Source organism: Diachasma alloeum, unplaced genomic scaffold (assembly GCF_001412515.2).
Source record: "Diachasma alloeum isolate Michigan unplaced genomic scaffold, Dall2.0 Dall_scaffold_00295, whole genome shotgun sequence".
In the NCBI taxonomy this organism is placed as follows: Eukaryota; Metazoa; Arthropoda; class Insecta; order Hymenoptera; family Braconidae; genus Diachasma; species Diachasma alloeum.
Genome location: NW_021680434.1, coordinates 1,114,817 through 1,137,368, shown reverse-complemented (window position 1 = coordinate 1,137,368; position 22,552 = coordinate 1,114,817). Strand labels below are relative to the sequence as shown.

The 22,552-nt window shown below is 36.1% G+C and overlaps 1 protein-coding gene across 2 annotated transcripts in view; it reads left to right on the top strand.

Moving 5' to 3' along the window:
- Positions 1-22,552, top strand: part of LOC107039261 (histone demethylase UTY) — a 79,658-nt gene that overhangs the window by 19,720 nt on the left and 37,386 nt on the right. The window contains exon 1 of one of the 2 annotated variants that reach the window (XM_015258785.1): positions 571-1,083. The exons of the other annotated variant lie outside the window; for it this stretch is intronic. The gene's annotated coding sequence lies outside the window, so the exon portion shown is untranslated. Of the gene's footprint in view, positions 1-570; positions 1,084-22,552 lie in introns of those variants that run through there. 2 annotated transcript variants of the gene reach the window in all.

The window sequence follows — 22,552 nt, the reverse complement described above, 5'->3', positions numbered from 1 at the left end:
CTATTCTTCACGACCGCAAATGTTCGTTTCCTGAATGCGCTCGCCACCCCTCGTAAAAAATTATAAAAATGGATGAAAAATAAATAGACAATTTCATGTGAATAATGATTAGCAATCATCATTATTCAAGTGATAACATCGAAATATTAAGTTATTCATAACATGACAATTATCTTGATAACAAATAATTACTATTTTCAATGAATTGTCAGTGATAAATGAATTTATTTTTCGTTTTTGCCCTTGAAAATAATTTAAAACTGAATTTTATGCATCGGGAGTCGTGAGGGAGGGGGATATCACAAAAGAACGGTGGAAAATGAAATAGGATTAGAAACAAGGGCAATGCGCATGCGCATGCCAATTCTATTCTTCCCCCACCGTTGACTTTTCGTTGAAATATTCCCCCTCAGCGCATGGCAAAGGGGGGGCGGTAGCAGCGGGTCGAGCCCCTCACTACTGCATCCTCTCCCCCCTTCAGATTCCCCTAGCCCCCTCCCGCCCCTTTTTTGATACACTATGCGCACGACTGGTTGCGTCCTGCGCTCACGCGTCAGTCGTGCGAGAGCCTTCTGCGGGGGAAGAGTCTCTCTCGCATTCTCACTGCCATTAGTTTTTAAAGAAATATCAAACGAAAGGTAATCCATGTTTTGTGATAATTAACGATGAGTTGTAAATCAATGATTGATTGATCAATTGATACGATGATTGATCCATCGGGGTTACTGGATTATTATTGTGTTCAATGTGTTCAGAATTATTTTCTCGTGTTCATGTGAATGAGAATTGAGTGCCTGTGAGGGAAATTTAATTAATTTTATTAATTATATTTCGGGTCAACTGAGAATTATCTTCATTTTGGTGAGTGAGATAAAAAAAAACTCTGGGGCCTGTGGAGATAATTGGAGTGAGCATTGTTGGGTGGAGATACATGTGCATCTTTTTTTTTTTACATTCGTGTGATGTGATTGAAGGGGGGGAAGTTTGAGGAGATAGTAGTGGTGACGCAAGACGTGCAGACGTAGCAGTGAGGAAGATTGAGATTTAAATTCCCTGGGCTGGGGGTTTGCGGACATTTAAATGGTGAGTCGGTGCTTTTTTTTTCATCGGTCCCCACGACCTTGGGGTATTTTCGGAGATGGCGAGCGATGTTTGGGCGGGGAATTTGAAATTGAGATCGGGGATTTTATGGGAAAGGGTCAGGATTGTTTTGGGAGAATTCAATCGTGGGATCGGTATTTTTAGGGGGAGTGAACTATTTCGTGAAGAATTTTTTTTTCTGTGATAAAATTAATGATTATTGGTTTTTCATAATGAGTTCAGTAGTGAAGCGGTAAGAGAGGTTAAGTTGATTTTGACTGTTGGTCAGTTTTCAATGGATATCGCGGAATTTAAGGCAGATGGCAAAATTTTTGTCAGAAGCTTTTTTGTAGAGTGAAGTGAGAGCTTGAAAAAAGGTAATTACGACGATTTCAGGATGTTCCTTAGATTTGGAGATATTCATCGAAAACTGGGGTAAGAGCTTAGTCGAGTTGAATCGTTTTACCGCTTCACTACGAAATTTAAGACAATTATTTTTTCAAGAGTGCTAGATTGCAGGAGAACAACCCGTGATTTTGATTCCATTATTATTTGTTTAAGTGAAAATTCAAATTCAAGATTATTTTTCGTTGACAAAATATTTAAATGAATGAATAAGCAACGTGACAATATTCATTTGATAGTGTTAAATAAATCATCCCCTTTCATTTATTTTGCCATCTAAAATGTCAATAATCTAGAAAAAAATCAGTAAAATTCAAAGGACAATTTAATGCACTCGTCATCACTTTTTAGTTGTTTGTTTACCCGAATTAGAATGTAAATAATCCAAGAAAACATCAATAAATTGTGGAGGAACATTCCATTAATTTCGAGTGCATTATTGTTTTTTTAGGTGAATATTTGAATTCAAAGTAATTTTCCACTGATTTAAGGATATCCAAGTACTTGTACTTGGTTCAAGTTAGCACCTTTTTTCCAAACGATTTTCAGTTTTATCAAAAATCTTGTCATCCGCATACTTTTTAGGATTTTTTCATTGTTAAATACATTTTTTCGGAAATTTCTTCAATGAATATTGTGAATCATGTTTTACTCAATTTCACACTTGACTCTCGTCTAACCTTTAATGATCATATGGCAACACTGCACATGTGTTTCATTTAACCTTGGAAATCCAGTCCGATTAGTGATTTGAGTGGACCGTTGCCAGACGTCAGGAGCGCGCGAATTCAAACCGCCCAATATGGCCGTCCTACCAATCAAGAAGCTTTTCATTTGATTGTTTGTAATTATCTCTCCGAAAATTCATGTTTTTTTAATGAAGCTGAAACTAGCAGAATATTCGTCAGCGGAGACCTCGATTTAGGGAATTTTTTAGTGTAGGAGAGTCAAATAATCATATGTACAAATGTTTTTTAAGTGCGAAAGAGTTTGTACATTACTTAAAAACATTTGTACACTTAGATTCGCCTAAGACAAATCTTCTGCTGTCGAATCTTTAGCTAGTTTCTGCTTCATGGTTTTTTAATGTCGCAAAAAAACTGGATAGCATAACGAACACAGTCTTCTCATGGGAATGTTCGTCTTTTCACCATTGTAAATGACAAAAGTAGCACCTCAGAATTTTCAGGGCTAGACGATGTAATTTTTCTGAACCAGCACGTAAGATTTTTCGCTATGATAATAGCATCATCATCACATAAAATTATGATCAATCGCATTATAGTTCTTTTTCACATCATTTGACACCGAAATTTAATTTTTTCATCTTTTAATTAAGAATTGAACAATGTTTTCTCTAATTCGAGGGATGTCGTCACGTATGCAATTGTTATTGGTCGGAAAAAATCATGCAAGTACCACATAATTAGTGATTCCTCTTATGAAAATCTATTTTAAGAGATATTTTCGGATCATGAAAGAAGAATTTGAAAATGACAATGGCTGTGACATTCTATATAATCCGTCAATGCACTGTTCGAGAGGTTTGGTGACTCCTTCGGATGGTTATAACGAATAAATATTCAAATGTATAACTTATTCTAAAAGAGAATAAATTGTTCAAACGAAATAGAGCCGTAATATTTTATTATTATTCCCTCAAAAAAAAACATGGAATAATGATTGAAGTACCATTCTCACATTTTCACAATATCATTTTATTCTTATGCATTTCAATTTATCAAATAAAATCTGAATTCCATTAATTTCATTGAGTCATCCAACATCGGAGATTTTTTTATTTTAACAGCTATTGACTAGCGGTTAGGTACTGAGCGATATAGGAATCAAACTGAGCGGTATTAGCTGCATGCGACCGGTGCCGCTCACTCAGCCCCTATCTTCATTTATTGATAATTTATCGGAATTGAAACAAGAATTTAGGATCTAAGACCTCTAAATATCTAGCTGAATAGCCAAAGAATACTATGCGACTATAATTTTTATCTGAAATCATGGTTTGGGATGCGACAATTATCGTTATTCCTCAGGTGGGCGGTACAGGCACCACCTCCCCTATCAACTACTTGAATATCCTTACCAAACAGAAATAATTATCCCATTCAGGAGATGGAATTTCCAAGAATTTTCCAAGAATACACATCACCCCTTCTTTATTTTGTCATCTAAAATGTGAATAACCTATTAAAATGTCAGTAAAATGCAAACGACAATTTAATGATCTCATAATCACTTTTTATTTGTTCATTTTCCTCAATTAGAATGCAAATACTCCAGGAAAACATCAATAAATTGCAGAGGACCATTTACACATTGGTCTTGGCTATATTTTTTGCGAATGGATTTTTAAAAAAATGCAAATAGTGTTGGATGAGGCGGGGATATGACGACAAACGGGTAAAAGCATATTAACGGTATCGCAGTGGGTCAATGCAACAAGTCGCGCAGGACACGTTCACGCTTCCACGATAGTCACAAGGCGTGTGATAATGTATGTACCGAGAGGTCAAACGAATACACATGCAGGCTTGGTTGGTTACTATAAATCCACTTGGGTGGAATAGATTTTTATGATTATTTCTTTATACATTTTGTATGGTGTGTACGGCTGGGGTAAAACCAGGTCACGTATGCGCAATACTGGCTATGCTGGCACTGGCTGAGGCGTGCTAATTACGAGATGTAATTGCTATTACCGAGAGTAAGATGGGATTGATGATGTTTCGGAATTTTGCATCGCCGGGGTTTCAGTCAGTCTGGAATTATGATTTGAGAATATTTAAGGGGGCTTAGAGTTCCGTAAGGTATACACACTGACAGAAAAAATTAATTTTATCAGGAGAATTTTATTTGAAGGAACTATCATTTAGTTGTTAATTTTCAAATAAACGTGATTTCATAGGGAGTGCCAGTTATCTCTTCTTGAGATACATTTGATTGGGAGAAATCGAACTTCTCGAGAATTGAAGTTCCTTTTATTTGTCGCAATAATGAGAGCATTTGATTTCTTTCTAGTCAGAAGTTTGCCAACTCCAGAAATTCGTTGGTTTACGCAAAATCAAAATTATTCTCATGACTAAATACGTTGTTATCTTAATCAACACGATCATACGTTGCTCCAAGTGAATTATAATTGAAGTGGGCATTTCGTATGTCGAATCAGGATGAATATTGTTACGCGGAAAAAGCTTTGAGATTGTAGTGAGATGTCGTTGAGTTGAAAGAAGTTTATATCTCTTGACTAAAAAGAAAATCGCATTAGTTTACACTAACAGAATCACAGATTACGGCAATTCAACACAAACTTGAATATCACAAATTTCGTTCAATGTGATGTACGGAAAGCTCAATTTAAACATCAGCTTCATTCAAGAAAACAACATTCAATTTATTCCTCAATGTAATCATCCCCTGGATGCGAATTTTTTATCAATTCATGAAAGTAGAAAATTTCTCGACTGGAGATTATATTAGGTTAAAAAAATCGAACATTTCCATTTTTGTGGTGAATACGTGTGACTTGACGCCAAGGACTGTTTTATTTGATTCAAGTAAATGTATCTCAAGATGTATCTCAATATATTGTTCAAAATTTTTAATTGACAAATTGAATAATTCTTCATCAAAATGAATTTCATTGAAATTTTCCATTTTCAAAAAAAAAAATTCACCTGAAATTAAAAAAAAATGGGGAAAAATAATGCGTGGATGAGTAGCGGTATATGTAGAGGCTTCATTCGAGAAAACAACATTCAATTTATTCTTCAATGTAATCATCTCCTAGGTACGAATTTTCGATCAATTCATAAAAATAGAAAATTTCTCGACTGGAGATTATATTAGGATTAAAAAAATCGAACTTTTCCATTTTTGTGGTGAATACGTGTAACTTGACGCCAAGGACTGTTTTATTTGATTCAAGTAAATGTATCTCAAGATGGAATAATTAAAATTTAGTTATTCACATTCAGAATGCCAAAATACATTCACCCGAATATTCCTGATTTCTACCGATTTTCATGTAATAATTGAACTCAAAGTCAGTTTCCACTGATTTATTTATAAAACTGTGAATTTTCAATTGCAAAATCTCTTGAAATTTCAACGAACGCGCGTTAAAAACCTCCAATTCTTTGGAAATAATCAATGTCATCGATTAATTCACTCAAACAATTTCTTTTTCTACTCATCAAAGGATGAAAAATAATCTTGTTATAGATTAATTCTTTCACCAGTCCTATCAAAGACCATAAATAGCCAAGAAGTACACCAACCAGTTCTCGATAAGATTCCACTCTGGCTCTAACACGGGAATAGTCATTGGCGAATGACTCGCATGGTCCTGGATTAAAGAATTAAAAGAAATATAAAAAAGGTGCGGAGTGAGGAAGGAAAGAGAAGGAAAAAAAATGAATGAGACGAGGAGAGCTATCCCCCCACTGGTCACGGAGGTTCGCTAACCTCTAGTACCTGCATCTTCTCGTTCTATCCTTATTCATCCTTTGGATGTGCAAAGTCGAGAGAATGTACCGCTCCGTATCTAACACACATGCATAATCACGTGGGGAATATATAAAGTGCTAAATGGCCCTGCGGATTCATTTTCTTCTGCATATTAAATTGCGGTGTACTGAGAAGCAATTATCTCACGTCCAAACGTATCACTGATTATTCAATTAGTGGGGGGGAATTAACGAGTTGTGGATTTTATTCTTTGCTACATGCACTGAGAGAAAAACGACAAAGTTCTCAACAAGTCTTATTTGTGCCGAGAAAATAGTTTTTTGAAGATTATCAAAAAAGGATTTTTTTGTGTCAAACATGCAGAGAGTGCGCCGGAATGAAAAATTTCTGTCACAAAAATAGATTTAGTATACTGATAGAATGATTCATTTATTCCAAACGGAATTCGTTAACTATTAACGAATGGTAGAGTTGAATATGACCAAATGAATATTCGTTAATAGTTAACGAATGGTTCATTTGAATGGCGAAAGTCAAGTCAAACAAGGCTCCTCAAATATACATTCGTTAACTATTAACGAATGAACATTTGGTGGGACCGAATAGACCCTAACCTCCAACCAAAATCCATTCGTTAACAATGACTAATCCGTTCTATCAGTGTAGTCAAAAAAAAAATTGCATTCTCTGTAGACGCAAGAAATGTTATTTCTAGCACTACTCCTTCGTTATTCGATACTCCCATACGTATTTTGCTCCCGAAAAATCTTTGTTTTGTGCGAAATAAGGGATAGTAGTTTTTCGTTTCGGCTGTCTAATAATCACAGACAACAAATGAACCCTTAAATGAAACAATAATAATGATATGATAGCAATTTTGAAACTTGGGGATAAAATATTTGTTGATAAATTTTCCTCTGTATGAGATATTTTCATCCCGAAAAGGCACCGTCTGGTGTGAATTATCCACCTCTTGAGCCAAATATTTCGTTGCTGTCGAAAGCAGAACAATCATTCATGTTTGAGACTTTCAAATTCGAACCAAACAAATTCTTTTTTGGCAATTTTCAACTAGCGATTTTGTTGGCCCAAACAAGAATTGTTTGATAACGTGTTTGTTTTTCTCTCAGTGCAGCGTCACGTGAATTATCGATGTTACGAAGTTGAATTCAGGAGCGAAGTGGTAAAGGGGTTCAAGTCGACTTATCTCTTAGTTTTTGAAGAATATCTCCGAATCTAAAGGAGATAATGGAATTTTCGTAATGACCTTTTCTCCAGAGAAAATTGAGTGCTGTAAAAAAGGTCTTGATAAAAATTCAGCTATCCCCCTTAAGATCCGAGATATTCACTAAAAACTGGCCAATAGTCAAAATCGACTTAAACCGCTTTACCACTTCGCTTCTGAATTCATTTTCAAATGAAAACGTTCACTAAATTTCTCATTTATTTTGAAAATGCAAGATGAATTTTCAAGATGAGCAATGATTGAAAAATCAAGTATTTCATTGATTTCCAGATCATTTGAACAGAAAATTAATGGAATATTTGATTTTTCAATGTCAAGATTTCCTGGAATTCCAGTGGAACTTGAACACGATAGAAATTTCCGAAATTCGGCAGGGAAAATTCAGATGAAAATTTTCAACAGCGTATCAAGCTTTAGGTAACTGGTACGCGCCCCACAAATTATTGTTGTCATTTACCTAATCGAGTCCGCCTCAATATTCTTGTCGATTTCAATTCTTATTATCGTTAAATGACAAATTAATTCAGTTTCCTCAGAAAATTCCTCGGAGCACTTATCCTCACCAGTTACCAGTCATTTGAGGCCATTCTGGTGTCAGAAACTGGGTCAGTGGCAGTAACTAGAACATTGACGGTACATCAATGAACAAAAAACATCTGAACCGACGAATAACAGCTGAAACACCCTGTCATCTTTAAAAAAAAATGAAAACCACTGTTCAACCGTTGGTTTTTGTCTATTTTCTTGTAAATTCTAAAATTCCAAAGCACTAAAAACAACCCCAGAACTCGGCGAAGCCAATCACCCAATTAAATTCCCCGGTGAGTCCGAGAATTCTCGTCTCAACCCATTTGCCCAAGGATTCCTCAGTTTCCCATCCATAGGCGTATAACCGTCCGCAGTGAATTTCGAATGCGAGGGCGCCGACAACTACAGTTAGTTTCCTACCGGGGAGGCATCCTCCCTGGCTCCTCCGCGTGCTCAAGGCTGCAAAATGTGCCAGCTCCGTCCACAGCCTCCGAGGATCGCTCCTCTCCTCAGCCTCCATCATCTTTCGTATTCTTATTCTCCACTTTTTTGTTCATTTTTTCCCTCTTTTTCACCTCACCCCTTCGTCTAGGACGACTCCTGTCGCCAAGGGGACCATACGTCGACCAAAAAATATCGTTGGAACCTGTTCTAGATACTGACGTTCTACATCTACAAATGTTCTTCCAATTGAAAAAAAATTATCCGGGTAAAAACAACTTGTTGATCCAATTATTTTGGTTAGAATTCGTTTTTATTTCCTGTTTAAGGTATTTATGGTGGGGTGGGATTGTAGGAAGTGAGACGGAGGGGAATCTATTGTTCTCTCGCAGAAAACCAATCGCTGAACAAAAACAAAGATATTTCCATTGCAAATTTCCAATCTATTTCGACCATTTTTGTGTTCGAAGTATTTTTTTTTAATAACCTTTCTATTTTTTCCCACATATTTCAAGTCTTCTTTTATTTTTCTAGCTTGTCTTTTGGATAATTGGAAAATAATTAATGTGGATAGAAAAAGTGACAATGTTGTGCCTTTCGAGGTACACGTTGGCAGCACTGATTCACTCAGCTGTTATGTTTCTTCCCACAGCGAAATGTATCATCACAACTCCATTCGTATTTGCCGCGCTTACCTCTCCACGATTTCTAACCTCGACGTTGTCGATATTCCAAATTGCACACGCAGAATTCCCATTTTTCATGAGTTTTTCAATTTGTTTAGAATTATTATATAATTCTAAACAAATTGAAAAACTGAAAAACAATTGAAACAATTGAAACAATTGAAAAACAATTTGTTTAGAATTATTATATAATTCTAATTTAGAATTATATAATAATTCTAGTTTAGAATTACATAATAATTCTAAACAATTCTCCTAGGCCACTTGGATTATTTTTTTTTCTGTTCTTCCGTGAAAGCTCGACCCAAGTGCGAAATTTCGGGAAAATGGCGATTTTTTTTTCTATTTTAAATATTTTTTTAATGATTAAAAATTAATTAAAATTAAAATTAATTAAAATTTACCAATTTTTACGGAAAAAATTCCCTGAAATATTTAGTTCAATTACACTGTTAAAAATTTTTGTCTGAAATTTCAAGGAATTTCATCATTGAAAATTCAGAATTTCGTGGAAAAATCAAACAGAACTGTAAATTTCAGTTCCATTTTTCCCTGAAAATGGATAAAAAACCAGAAAATTTCTGTAAATATATTCTTGAATTTTCAGAACGGAAAAAATCATGAAATTTCATATTTCACTGAAAATTCAATGCAATCCCAAGTGCGGAATTTCAGGAAAATTGTGACTTTTACCATCTTGATTATTGATTGTAACAATCTCGAATAAATTACTCGGAAAACTAACAATTGTCGTCGCGAGTGGTCCAACTTGCCTCAATCCTTCGCGCCTTTTCGGCATCTAATCGAGGAAAAGATTGTGCTGAGATTGGACTTGATCCTATAAATCTGTTTTTCCTCTCACTCAACTCATATTCAACTGTCCCTGAAATTTCGATTTTTTTTCCGCAATAATTTATCCTTGAAATCGTAAGAAGCAAAGTAAGAATTTAATTCCGCCTCATTATCCATCTCGATACCACAAAATTAATCGTATCCGCATAGCTTCATTGACACAAGATAATACATCGTCCACTGACCTTCTCCATCACATGCGCCATGCACTTTACAACGCAATATACCATAACTCAACTGCTCTGATGTTTATTTTTGCACTCGACTCATTCCAACTCCGAATGCCAAGCCAACCGTATCGAGCAATAATCAACCTTCCACGCGGTGAGAAAAGTTGGATAAAAATTATCCAGAAAATCGTGACAGATTTTATAATACGAATGGTAGGGTAACCCGACCAATAGGTGTAGACACCGACCAGAAGATAGACAATTTCAATTTTTTTTAGTATTCTATAAAAAATATAATAGAAATTGCCTTACAAATCTCCATTTTTGATAATAAAACTAATGTATAATAATGCGAGGATTTTTTTATTTTTTATTGATGAACATTTTGAACGTAAAAAACCAAATTCTCGCGAGGTACAGTATTGGTCCTCAGTGGCGGTGTGAGTATACTGAGAGAAAAACAAACAGGTTGTTAAACAAGTCTTGTTTGGGCCAACAAAATCGCTAGTTGAAATTTGCCAAAAAAGAATTTGTTCGGTTCGAATTTGAAAGTCTCAAATATGAATAATTGTTCTGCTTTCGCTCAACAGCTGGATAATTCACACCAGACGGTGCCTTATCAGGATGAAAATATCTCATTTAGAGGAAAATTTATCAACAAATATTTTATCCCCGAGTTACAAGATTGCTATCATATCATTATTATTGTTTCATTTAAGGGTTCATTTGTTGTCTGTGATTATTAAACAGCCGAAACGAAAAACTACCATCCCTTATTTTGCATAAAACAAAGATTTTTCTGGAGCAAAATCCGTAGGGGAGTATCGAATAACGACGGAGTAGTGCTAGAAATGACATTTCTTGCGTCTACAGAGAATGCAATTTTTTTTTGAACTACTAAATCTATTTTTGCAACAAAAATTTTTCATTCCGGCGCACTCTCTGCATGTTTGGCACAAAATAGTATATTTCGTAACGAGTGCAAAAAAGTGTTTTTTGGCGAGTGGGCGGTTTATATCACGAGCCGAAGGCGAGTGATATAATCCCACGAGCTAAAAAACATTTTTTCACGAGTTACGAACAATATTTTTCATCACAATGTGGCGGAAATTGGACTTTTAGGCACGGGGAGCGTGCCGAAAAGTTCACTTTTCGTCACAGCGTGATGAAAAATTCTTTTCTTGACACAATTAAGTCTTGTTTGAGCACTTTGTCGTCTTTCTCTCAGTGTAGTTAGACAACACTCACACAGTGTTGACGGAACAATGTGGAAAAACAGTCATCAGGACAAATAAACACGGTATCTGTTCGTGTTATCATTTATTCCTTCATTACTGCCACTTCAAATCATTATTTTCCCCTAATTCACATATTTTTTACGACTGGTATAGAACCCGTCGTTGGCATATTGAGGTGATTTATCAATTTTTGATCTCTTGACGGACCTCAAATCAATTGACTTTTTTTACTTGAAAGATGAGAGCCGAGGCAGACAAGGCTCCTCAAATATGCGTTTGTTAACTATTAATGAATGAACATTTGGTCAGATCAACTACATCCTAGCCTCCAATCAAATCCATTTGTTAACAACAACTAATCCTTTCAGTGTAATCAGTGTAATCCTACACTTTTTCCTCTATTTACGGGGAAAAAGTACCAAAAATCGAGATTTCTCCACGATTACTCGACTTGTTCGGTAACTTTTCTCCAACTTTTTTCTCCGTGCATAAAGCACGCATCGTCCACGAGATAATTGAATTTCGTAAAAATGTTGGGGAGAACAAAAGACCCTGGGGTGCTATCCACCTAGAGTCCACTTTTCGTGTGCCCGTCAACCGAGTGACCCTGAAAGTTCAACAGCCCTCGCACGCCCCCCCCCCCTCACCTCCCTCCTGGTCGGCTACTCCTGCTCCCCGATTTTTTAATGTGTGTATGTTCCTTGCGGTGAACCCGCAAGTTCGTCCAGAGCCCCGAGGGGCCCGCAAGATTCTATCCCTGGGTTCCTTTTTTTTTAAATTCTCCTTTTGTTAAATTTTTTACTCTATTTTGTCTGTCGTTCTCCTCAATATCCGGCGATTCGGTCTGGCCCGATGGAATTCGCTCTACGAGAAATGGACGAGGGATTATTTTTGGGCGAATAATGGGAGGACATTTCTGGTAATTATATATTCAGATCAGCTGGTGAATTGTAGGAGAGAATGTCAAAAGGTATTTTTGTATTTGAGAAGCTTTCAACAGAAAATTTGCCGAATTTTTGCAAATTTTTTGTTGGAAATATTCTCAAATTTTCAGTTCAATTTTCAATGTTTTTCAATCAATCATTTCAATCAATGAAAATTCAAATCAACTTCTGGTGATGAAAATTTGGTACTCGAAGTTGAGACTGCAAAATTGAGGCTCACAAGGGTCAAAACAAGGGTCACGGGGGTCAGAGTAAGGGTCGTAAGAGTCACGAAGTTTAAAATAAGGGTCATGAGGGACAGAATAAGGGTCATGAGAGTAAGATTAAGGGCCATGAGGGTCGGAGGTTCGCAAGGGTTAAAATAAGAGTTACGGGGGTCAAAATAATGGTCAAGAGGGTCAGAGTAAGGGTTATAAGGGTCACGAAGTTTATAATAAGGGTCATGAGGAACAATAAGGGTCATGAGAGTAAGATTAAGAGCCGTCAGAGTCGGATTAAGGGTCATGAGGGTCAGATTAAGGTTCGCAAGGGTTAAGATAAAGGTTACGAGGGTCAAAACAATGGTCAAGAGGGTCAGAGTAAGGGTCGTAAGGGTCACGAGGTTTAAAATAAGGGTACATGAGAGTAAGATTAAGGGCCGTCAGAGTCGGATTCAGGGTCATGAGGGTCAGATTAAGGTTCGCAAGGGTTAAAATAAGGGTTAAAGGGGTCAAAATAATGGTCATGAGGGTCAGAGTAAGGATCAAAATAAGAATCACGAGGATCAGATTAAGGGTCACGAAAGTCGGATTAAAGGTCATGAGGGTCAGATTAAGGATCACAAGTCACATTAAGGGTCAGAATAAGCATCATTTCCATAAGAAAACTGTAGCCATCTCACAAAACAAACTTGAAAAAAATCTTTTTACATTATTTATTGAAGAATTTTAGTTGATAATTATAGTATAGTTACCGGAATTAGAGAGCCTCAACACGTCCACTAAATAGTCTAAAAAACATGTAATTTGTAAAGAACTATTCATAGCCGTAGCACCCAGTTTGTCAACAAGTCTGCACGACAACAAAGAGGTGGCAAAACAAAGGCCTGCGGCATACGACTCGACTCGGAGTTCGTGTTAAACAAAACAGAAAGCGAATAAAAACCACGAGTAAGACATTTTTGCATGAACTGACAATGACGCAAGCGCGATTGCCGAGGAGTTGCATCGAGACAGGCGCGCCAAACTGCTCATGCAACAAGCATTCACCTCCTTCACACATTCCCCTCCTCAATTTCTAAATCAAACTGCCGTATCTCTTTGTTTCTGCAGTACAATCATAACTGTCTCTTGTCCTTCGCGATCATGGAAGGACGAGGTCTTCGTGATCGTCGAAAACCTTTCAATTCTTCACTGATTGAGGTTAGGGCGGAAGGGGCAAACCAACATGAGTTAGAGAGACTCAAATGATTCCATCAATTGTTCACTGAATGCCTTTATATTATAAAAATCCAAATTGACTTCTGGTGATGAAAATTTGGTGCTCGAAATTAAGGATCGCAAGGGTCAAAATAACGGTCTGAGGGTCAGAATAAGGGTCATGGGGGTCAAAATAAGGTTTACGTAGGTGAAGATGAGGGCCAATCGGATCAGAGTAAGCCTCATGAGACAGAATAAGAGTCACGATGGTCAGAATAAGGGTCATGAGGGTCAGAATAAGGTTTACGTAGGTGAAGATGAGGGCCAATAGGATCAGAGTAAGCCTCATGAGACAGAATAAGGGTCACGAGGGTCAGAATAAGGTTTACGGAGGTGAAGATAAGGGCCAATATGATCAGAGTAAGCGTCATGAGACAGAATAAGGGTCACGAGAGCCAGAATAAGGGTTATGGGGGCCAAAATAAGGTTTACGGAGGTGAAGATGAGGGCCAATAGGATCACAGTAAACGTCATGAGACAGAATAAGGGCCACGAGGGTCAGAATAAGGGTCATGAGGGCTCCGTTCTCAGTCGAAAGCGCGCGCATTATGAATTGGGGAAAAGTGAAATGAATCAAAATTTTTTTTCTGTTTACGTCTTCAACAACCACATGAATAAATACAAAAATCACTTTCTGCAGATCGTAAAGACCATTTTAACGAGAAAAATTCTCCACAATTACTTTTTTCAGGGAATATGACGTCAAAATCGTTCTCATTTTCACTGACTCACTTGCAGAAAAACGCCAACACAATATCAATCTCGTGTTGCACCGAGTAAATCGTCCGCGCTGCATTTCTCCCAGTGTAACTAGACGTTATTATTACATATCGATCGTGCAATTGATGTAGGGGGGGGGGGGGGGGAGGTTCGTCGAACCTCAACTGTGAAGATTTTGCATGTTCTGACACTCTGATTTATGAATTTTTTATTCACAAAATGCCGCCTCTTCGTGTCTGTGCAAATCGTTCGTGCGTAAATAAATCAATAAAAAAAAGGGGGGAGGGGATTATTTTACGGTGATAAGGGGAGCACGATGATACCCGATGCACGCGAAACACAGAGCCTTATTAAATTGTTAAAATAAAAAAAAAGAGGAGGGAATTGAGAAAGTTGAGGACGACACGAAATCGATTGTTTTCCATTGCTTTTTTTTCGTTTTTATTTTTTTCTGAATCTTTTGTTCTTTCATTCGAAGCATCTGCATTTCTATGATTTCCCCCCCCCCCCTCCTCACAGCAGTCTGATTGTTGTCCTTGGTGTACAATTACCGGTTGAATGTAAACGCTGAAGGAAGCACGCGACACGATTACATACGCGTTTCATTCTCTCTCCCTCGTTGAAGGCTAAACCCTGGCCTCTCGGTGCGGACAAGACTTATTAATTATGGAGAGGCCGTTATGTGGACTCTGAGACTTCGGTGAACCCCTGTAACATCGATTTATACGAGTTGGGGATAACTCTGTGGGTTATTCAAAGGAATTAGTCAATCAGTTATTTATTTGTAAATCGATTGGAGGGGGAATTTATTGGGTTTGAGAGGGAGTGATGGGGAGGTTATTTGGTGGGGTGGGTGTATTGGAATGCTGAGAATATTCTGCGATGGATGAATTTTTTGTTGCTGGCGATTATTGATCAATTCTGTTTGATTTCGTTGAATGAAACTGATCAAAAGTGATGAGTTGTGGTAATTATTGGGATTTCTCGGTTAAATTATTGATTTTAAGAGGAAATGTCATAAAATATCTTCTGTAGATAATTTTGTGATCTACAAAAAGTATTCTGACATTTTTTTTCGTAAAATCAAGGCTTATCGAGATAATTTATTCATTTGAAAGAGCTGATTTATTTGAAAATACTCAAAAGGGGATTTATCGGTTAAATTATTGATTTTGAGAGGAAATGTCATAAAATATCTTCTGTAGACAATTTTATGATCTACAAAAAGTATTCTTACATTTTTTTTCGTAAAATCAAGGCTTATCGAGATAATTTATGTATTTGAAAGAGCTGATTTTTTTGAAAATACTCAAAAGGGGATTTATCGGTTAAATTATTGATTTTGAGAGGAAATGTCATAAAATATTTTCTGTAGACAATTTTATGATCTACAAAAAGTATTCTTACATTTTTTTCGTAAAATCAAGGCTTATCGAGATAATTTATTTATTTCAAATAGGTGATTTATTTAAAAATACTCAAAGGGGGATTTATCGATTAAATTATTGATTTTAAGAGGAATTGTCGTAAAATATCTTCTGTAGACAATTTTATGATCTACAAAAAGTATTCTGACATTTTTTTCGTAAAATCAAGGCTTATCGAGATAATTTATTTATTGGAAAGAGCTGATTTATTTGAAAATACTCAAAAGGGCATTTATCGGTTAAATTATGAATTTTAAGGGCAAATGTCATAAAATATCTTCTGTAGACAATTTTATGATTTACAAAAAGTATTCTGACATTTTTTTTCGTAAAATCAAGGTTTATCGAGATAATTTATTCATTTGACATAGGTGATTTATTTGAAAATACTCAAAAGGGGATTTATCGGTTAAATTATTGATTTTAAGAGAAAATGTCATAAAATATCTTTTGTAGACAATTTTATGATCTACAAAAAGTATTCTTATATTTTTTTCGTAAAATCAAGGCTTATCCAGATAATTTATTCATTTGAAAGAGGTGATTTATTTGAAAATACTCAAAAGGGGATTTATCGGTTAAATTATTAATTTTGAGAGAAAATTAAAGAGCAGATCTTTGCGTGACATTTCCTCCCTCCAAGACAACCCCTCGCCGTATAAAAACCGATTGAAAAAAAATTATATCGCAGTACAATACCTCGAAGGAAACAATGAGGACCCCCATCCACCATCAGCATAAACTCCTTTGGGGAACGAGCTCTCCCTCTCCTCATGCACGTGACATGTGCCTGTGTTTATCCATCGTATGTGCATGAAAAGACATTCAATTCCGGCCAGAGACGACCCTATCCCCCAGACCACTTCATAGACTCTCTCAACCATTTCAATCACTCCGATAATTTTCTTTTCACTCGCACAAATAATTAACCCGAGAGAGGAAGAGAGAGGGAGAGCGCACAAGTGTGTACTCAGTACTTGGGTACATACACTTGGGTACACGAGAAGGCTTTTTATTCATTCAAAGGTTTTATTTTTTCGAGAGGAATTTAAACAGCAATTTCGCAGAGGTTTTTTTTTTAGTCGAAATTTTGTGCAAATATGGTTTATGGGGGGGGGGGCAATGAGACTGCGCCGGATGTTGAGGACGTGTGGAGTGTCTAGGAAGACGAAGAAAGCAGGAAATACGATAGGCCAGGTGTCCCCCTCCATNGGGGGGGGGGGGGGGGGGGGGGGCAATGAGACTGCGCCGGATGTTGAGGACGTGTGGAGTGTCTAGGAAGACGAAGAAAGCAGGAAATACGATAGGCCAGGTGTCCCCCTCCATTTCCGCATGTTGGAGGCACGAGTGTCGTGAAATCGGGGGGAATTTTCGACGTCGATCACTGCTCAAATTTTTTGTTGTTGAATTTTATTTCATTTGGCTTCGAAATGGTAATTTTTCTTCAATCGTTTAATTCTCCCGGGCATCACAACTCACGCTGGTAGGAAAAATTATTTTACTGAGATGTTTCTTCCTTGCAACGAGTATTATATTCTTGAACGAATTTCAAATGAGTACGAATCGTTATTCTGACTTGTTTGTGGGGCATGAATATTTCGAAACAAAATGACGTGATTTTTTATTTTTCCCTGAATTTTTCTGATTTTTCTGAATTTTCACGGAATAATTCAGCTGAAAAATCAAGTATTTTATTGATTGCCAGGTCATTTTAATAGAAAAACAATCGAATATTTGATTTTTCAATAGCACAATTTTCTGAAATTCCGTTGGAACTTGAATATTTTAAACCAAAATGATATGAATTTTCAATATTTCCTTGATTTTTATGAATTTTCACAGAATAATCGAGCTGAAAAGTCAGAAAAATTCAAAAAAACAAATCAGAAAAATTCAGAAAAAATTAGAAATTGAGTATTTCGAAACAAAATGACATGAATTTTCAAATTTTCCCTGAATTTCTCTGATTTTTCTAAATTTTTACAGAATAATTCAGCTGAAAAATCAAGTATTTTATTGATTTCCAGGTCATTTGAAAGAAAATCAATAGAATATTTGATTTTTCAATAAAATTTCCTGAAATTTCAGTTGAATTTCAACTTGAACACGATAAAAATTTCCGGAATTTGACACAGAAATCCAGACAAATTTTTTAGCAGTGCATGCATTGATCCTTAATTGTTAAGAATAAATCCTCGTATATCGATTTACCCTAAACCCATCAGCTTTCAGACATTTATGAATATGAAATTCATTCGAATGAAATTTTTCATACGAAAAATATTGAAAACGAAATGTTAAACGTAAAAAAAATAAACATCGACATTCAAAACAACCAATAGTCATCTGGAATAAAACTATCTGAAATTGCATTCAATTCTCCGTTTCCCGAAAATTATAAAAACAGAAAAAGCCGTATATTTTTTTTTGAAATTCATAATTAAATTACCTCGTTAATTAGTCCAGAGCCACCACAACATAGGATGCACGTCAATTAGTGGAGACCACAGGGATTTAATGCATTTTTTTTTTCATGAAAATATTCATCTTAATGAAGTGCATTAACACCCAGCATGAAAAACCGCAGGTGATCGATCGATCGCTTGTATTTAATGACCAATTGCTGATGATGAAGGTGAGGGGGGGAATTATTTGTCGTTACAAGCGTCACCTGCAGGTAACATCAAACAGCCATCGGCGAGCCAGTGACAAAGGCTGAATTTATAAAATCGTGATGAAATTCGATGGATTTTTAAGCGATGAAAATTCATGATAAGTAATTAGTTCAATAGAATTTTGAGCAGTTATTACAATAATTAATATGAATGAAATATTCATTGCGCTCAAAGTGCACGTCAACGTAGGTATGAATTTAAAAATTCATAAATTAAAAGATTGTAGGCAATTTCTGCTTTACGTGAAATTTCGAACGAAATTTAATATCTTTCAGAAAAATTAAATTTGTGTCGTGATCATCAGAAATATCCCTAGAATAATTGTTGGCAGGACAAAATATAATCTATTGTACGACAATCATTTGACCTGAGAGAACTCCATAGGTTTATACCATAGAGAGAATACATCAACGAGGAAAGAATATTTTTTTCCCAAAAAAAAATGTCTTAATTTAATATTAATTAAAGAATTGCTAATATCTATTTCAATTAAATATTAATAATTCTTCTATTAATGTGAAACTGTTCAGATACCTTTCTTGTATAGAATTTCATTCCCAACGGAAAATAATTTCTGAGAAAATCGGATAATTAACGAAGATAAAACGCTATATTGTCAAAAAAAAAATTGAATCAATCAATCGAAAGTAAATTAACAAGACCATTCAGTGGCAAATTCTCGACTTTTCTTATCCCAAAATACACCAAGGACATTCTCAAGATCGCAACCCCCGACATACCCCCGAAAATGACCTTGAGGGGTGACTGAAAGTATTTTCACACGAAAGCCCGCATTCTCGGTAGTCTTCGTGAATTCTCGGTTGGCCCGGGCCGAGCATAGGCGCGGTCATGTCCCACACCACCTCCGCCACTCGCAATCCCAGGACTTTGATCCCTCCAAATTGAGGGAGACCCCACGCCCCCACAGAAAATCCATGAAGAAGGTTCAGCCTGATACACCGCCTTTTTCCGGATTTTTTAGACAGAATTTATCATCCGGAAGCAACTGCCTCTTAACTGGATTTTTCCCTCCTCTTGACTTCAAAGGGACATAATAGGGAAGATCTACGTCTGATCGCAGTTGAAACGAGAATTGAATTGCTGGAAAATCAATTGACATTTAACTTCCGTGAGTTCGTCAATTGTAATCTGTATTCTTGTTTTAGATTCTCTATTTTCTGTCAATTAATTGTTTATAATCATTTGCATTGCGAAATGCAATGCGATCGATGAGCATCATATTACAATAAATGATTTGCTCATGTTCTAATTCCTGTGCTCACTGAATAGGATTTTAATCATAATTACAATTCAATTCCTTCTAGAACACACTTTAGTGTGAATTTCTGGAATTCAATGTTTGTTGATACTCTGGTAAAAGTGTGTGCCCACACTGTTATAAATTTTTAGTTAGTTCACACGGTAATTCAATTAATCTGTTGTTCATCTCATCAATATAATTCTGTGCTTAGAATATTGTCATCTCGTGTTTGTCAGCACCAAATTAAAAATTAAAACTTCATTTGAAATATTGAGTCACAGCTTCTTTTGATTTATATCAGAAATTTTGTATTTGGATATTAATATTATTTGTTCAAAGTTAAAAAATCGATCATTTTCACTATATTGCATTCAGATTCTCCTATCCTTAACGTAAAAACTGTGAGATAATCTCATAATTCTAGCTTTCAATTCTAATCAACTTTGTTCGAAGAAAATCTTAGTAAACGCAATATTAAGAAAGTAGAATTATTCTGTTTACCTCTGACCTAAATGATTTGGACAATTATGATCCATTTATTCATGTTTCATAGAATGGGTCCTGAAAATCACTGGCATGTCCCCGAAAATCACAATTTTGAGACAATCTCATAATTCTAGCCATTAATTCTAATCAACTTTGTTCAAAGAAAACCTCAGTAAACGCAATATTAAGAAAGTAGAATTATTCTGTTTACCTCTGACCTAAATGATTTGGACAATTATGATTCGTTTATTCATGTTTCATAGAATGGTATTCAATTCTCTTTTGATTGTTAGGCGGGCTTCATGAAAATTCGACGCAAGACGATTGTACTCATGAAAACTACCTTATTTTCTGCATTTAAAAAGAAAAGTATCGTATCGTTGTAGTGAACAGTAGAAAAAAATTAATGGACTGGATCGACATTATGATTTGCGTTTGCCAATTGAGACACATTTATATGTATATATTTTTTTGTTTCACTCACTTGGCACTCGGCCACCGTTATTCGTGTAATTTATTATCTTCAGATTCGCAACAGTGTTGTAGTTTTTTGCTTGACAAGTTGCGATTGGTTTTTACCCGACGTCTTATCAATAAAGAAGAAGGAAGAGGGATTATTTAATGTGCGGAGAACTGAATTATTGAGGCTGAATGGGAAATTGCGATATCGCGGAGACGGAAATTGAGACCGGTCAATACTTGGAACGTTCCATCGGCTTTAAGACGGGCGTTGAGCAATCCCCCAGTGTTATTTCACGCTGGGAATATTCTCGCGTTGTTGGTAGATTTTTTTTTCTCAATTTCATTGACAATTGGGGAATCGTTTGGTTCTGGTGATTTTTACATTCTCGGGAAATGTCTCGGTGAGGACTTGGTTGATGGCAAAATGTCAAGAGATGGTTCGTGAAAAATTGAAGTCTCCACGAAGAGCATCATTTCACTCAGAGAGTTGAATATAACCAAATGAATATTTTTTAATAGTTCTCCCTGCAGGAAAGATCTGACATTTTGTACTAAACCCACGTGAGAATATTTGATGGACTGGAACAGATTTACTCCATCAAATATTCCCACGTGGAGCATATAGTTTTTCGGCAAAGGAATTTTTTTTTCGAGAATTAATTTTAATTTTTTTTCAATTTAATTTTTAATTTAATTTTTTTTATTAGTTTAAACTTCAAGATTATTTTTGCTTAAAATTTTTAAATTTCTATTAATTTCCGTTGAATAATTGCACTGAAATCAAATTTTTTCATTGATGTTTTCATTGTGTTCTGAATTTTCAATTACAAATTCCTTGAAATTTCAGTGGAAGTATTGCTGGATAAAAATTTTCAGCAACTGCACAGGAAATTCCAGCCAAAATGATTCACTGGGGCCAAACTTTTAGCATTTTTAGTGAATTTTTTCCTGAACTAAGAGTCTCTCACTTCATCGTGAAGTCTTCATTTTCAAGTCATGGAACACTTCACGGAATTCTCACATCGCCTGACACTCTGTAGAAATATTCTTCGAATTATTGTCCTCGAGAGAAACTTATTTTCCGACACGAGGTCTATTTTTTCTCAATGTAAACGAAATAGTAAATGTACCAATTTCACGAGTTCCCTAAAAAATCGGCCAAGTAAATAAAATAAATATCTCCAGATGTTCTCAAGGGAAATGAATTCTCCCAAAGCTTTCTCCCTCCAAATACTGTCTCAAGATTGCTCGAAGAAAGAGTAAATTCAAGACTCAACTCTTGAACTCGATCGAACCAAACTCTCAATTCATCCTCGTCTCATGAATTTCTTATGATCCGGTGTCCTTGCTCCTCGAAACAATTCCCCTCCGACTACCATTGAAAGAGCAACACAAGTGAGAACACTTTTTCTCAAGACCTATTCTCAATTCCGAATTTCATTCACCAGGACCTTTTTCCCCTCCCGTTTTCCTTTTATCCCTTGAACAGACCGGAAAAAAATTCAATTGACCATGACAATGAATCTCATTTCCCTCATCCCCACGTGAAATAACATTCTCCAATGGTCCAAACTCAACGGGAGGATGAAAGGAACGAGGGACTTGCTCTCTCGGCGATCAAACTTTTTTGTTGGCCCTCCGTCTCATTACCCAGCCAGTCTGTTCCATTCGATCACACGCCGATAGGGATTTTTGTTCGAATGCCCCTTCCAATAGCTGCGAAGGTGCAGGAGAAAAATGAAGCGGGCAAACTGAAAAATGTGTGAGCAAAGTCCGTTAATTTTGTGTGCGTGAGAATAAATGTGATTGGATTCGGGGAAATGTCGATGATCGGTTGGTGTTCGGGTGGAGGATTTTTGCATGAAGGAAATTATATTTTTTTATTGACGGAGAAGGCATTTCTGAAGTCTTCATTTGCATCAAGGCGACATTCGTTTTTATTTTGAAAACTGTTTACATCCAAAAAACGCACTGATTCAAGCCGAGTCA